Source organism: Osmia lignaria, unplaced genomic scaffold (assembly GCF_051020975.1).
Source record: "Osmia lignaria lignaria isolate PbOS001 unplaced genomic scaffold, iyOsmLign1 scaffold0071, whole genome shotgun sequence".
Lineage (NCBI taxonomy): Eukaryota > Metazoa > Arthropoda > Insecta > Hymenoptera > Megachilidae > Osmia > Osmia lignaria.
This window is the reverse complement of record NW_027478212.1, coordinates 10,001-12,500: the sequence shown is the minus strand read 5'-3', so window position 1 is coordinate 12,500 and position 2,500 is coordinate 10,001. Positions and strand designations below refer to the sequence as shown.

The window sequence follows — 2,500 nt, the reverse complement described above, 5'->3', positions numbered from 1 at the left end:
CTGCAGCTTCGTCGTATTGCTTTTATCAATTTTTAACAATTTCAAAGCGAAGACAACTCGCAAGACGATCCATTTCGTCTCGGTTCAATTTTAACGTCCGTCCGTATTATTTTTTGTTCCACAAGAGATTTCGAATAGGTTTCTTTATTTATCATCCCTTCTTTTCGAGCGCCACGGAAGCAAGAGGAAAAGCAAGAGCGAGAGAACATTTCGCGTATACTTCATTTAACAATTTTAACCAACACGCGATGTACTCCACACACCTCTTAGATTTAACAACTGCTTTTCTCTTCTTCTCCCCTTAGCGCAAGGGTAAACCCCATTTGTCTCTTCTTTGGAACGCAACAAAACTTTCGAGGACTGGACGACCGAGCGATGGTCGCGCGGTCTTCGCTTATCTTTAACAAACGAAGTAGTCCGTATGTATTCTAAATGTTGAAGCCTCCTAGAGCTTTAAGCCATGCGAGACATTGAAATGCTGTTTTAACGGGAGCATGCATAATTGCTGCAAACATACTTTTATCACAAGTTCTAGCCACGCCACGGAGGCTTCGAAGTTCCTTCACCATTCGCTTTCCTCTCTTTTGTTACACAGTTTCAGACTACGATCAGGGGTACCGAAACGCTGTATTGATTGTAAACAACCATTTTTATCTTGGAGCGGAGCGTTCCTTTACTCGTTAGATTTGTCTTGTCGCGTGTGTATTCGCTTTTTCGACGCTTTTTAACCATTTAACTTGTTTAGCGAAGCTAAACGCACAGACAGACAAAAAAAAAGGAACAGCATCGCGCGTCAAACAGCGACGACCCATCTGAAGCGATCTTTCATTTATACACCGTTTGTAAACAGAGAGATGTATAAAGCGCGGGGAATCATTCGAAACCCTGGGGCTATTCGAGCTTGCATTTCAGCAAATTATCATCTCAAACATTTCACTCGTTTGCTTTTTCTAAATTTATAGGAGAGCTTCTTTCGTTTATTTTTGACACACCTTTCGTAAATATCGTTTCTGGCAACGTCGGGAGCGTGGATTTCTACAAGTGAACAATCGCGCCGATCCGATAACTTTCAGCAGGATGGAGAATCTTTATAGATTATCTTCCGAGAACTCGGTGCTTTCACGGGCGGTCGTTTATAAATTTTAACGAACGACTCGCGCGCCGTGACGCACTTGCGCTAGTTCGAAGAGATATTTCGAAATTTGTTTCTCTCCTTTAACGGCCTGCATTTAGTGTATCGGTTGCGATTTTCGTCACATCGTTTCCACGACAAACGCCGACGAACTGCCCAACTATCGCTCGTACGTTGCGACTCTTTCTTTGTTTATCGTTCATTCATTCTTTCAATTTCGTTCGATAATCCCGCTCCGAAACGTTCTACTTTCGTTGAACGACGGCGAGATGTTTAGAAAGAAATGAATTACTCTTTTTTCGAGAAGCAAACGCAAGCAGTCTTTTGTTAAGAAAACGACCCTCAGCCAGGCGTGGTCCAGGAATTGTATCCGTGGACCGCAATGTGCGTTCGAAATGTCGATGTTCATGTGTCCTGCAGTTCACACGTTGACGCGCAATTAGCTGCGTTCTTCATCGACCCACGAGCCAAGTGATCCACCGTTCAGGGTAATCGTAAAATTTTGTATTTCAAACTCTTTAGATCTTTAGAGTGTTATTTTCATTATTAACACGCATCACATTCGATACCCACATCACTCTCCCACCCGGCGCGTGCGGGAGAGCGAATTCGGGCGTCGCCAACGTATTTGTTTGTTTGTTCGATCGTTGACGACACGATCGCGTCCAAGGACGGAAACCGTCGGAGAAACGCCCAGTGGCACGCTCCTCTCGACGGTCGGGCGTAAAGTACATTTAAAAACCTTGAAAAGTACGAACGCACACAAGGAATGCGAGCGCGCGTCCTGTCGCTGAATCGTGGGTTGCGAGATTCGAACAGACACACGGCCGGCGACGATCGGTCTAACTAATGGACACATAGTTTTTCAAAGACTCGCTATCGTCGCTTCTCAGCCGGTCCGTAAACAACACACATCGATCAGGCGGACGCACGAATCTTACCACGGTGCGTGTTTCGTAGATTCCAGGTTACCCGCAAGTACCTCTCTCTCCCTCTCGAAAGAGGAATCTCGATCCGTCCTTTTTGGACAATGGAGAAATCTTTTTATCGCAACACGGATGGCAAAGAAACAACCAAAGCGTAGGAGCGTGGGGACGAGAGCGACGAAAAGAACGTCGCGAAAACAAAGTTTCGACGGTTGCTCGTTCTAATACATCGTAGTTTCAACTCTCTCAGTTTTAACCACTCCTAGACGCTTCGTAAACTTTTAACAATTCTTCGCCTCCGCGAGTTTCATTTCGAATAGAGCGAACGCAACACGGACCAAAAAAACTCCGGTGATGCCAGATCATTTAGCAAAGATCAGACGGCGGGTCATCTGTATTCCTTTTCTCTCTTTTTTATATCTTTCCATTTAACTAGGGTGTC

The 2,500-nt window shown here is 45.0% G+C and overlaps 1 non-coding gene across 1 annotated transcript; it reads right to left on the bottom strand.

Moving 5' to 3' along the window:
* Nucleotides 1-1,468: 1,468 nt before the first annotated feature.
* Nucleotides 1,469-1,623, bottom strand: LOC143307702 (5.8S ribosomal RNA). Its single transcript, XR_013064791.1, has one exon. It is a non-coding gene; the product is annotated as a 5.8S ribosomal RNA (ribosomal RNA).
* Between the last annotated feature and the right edge of the window lie 877 nt (nt 1,624-2,500).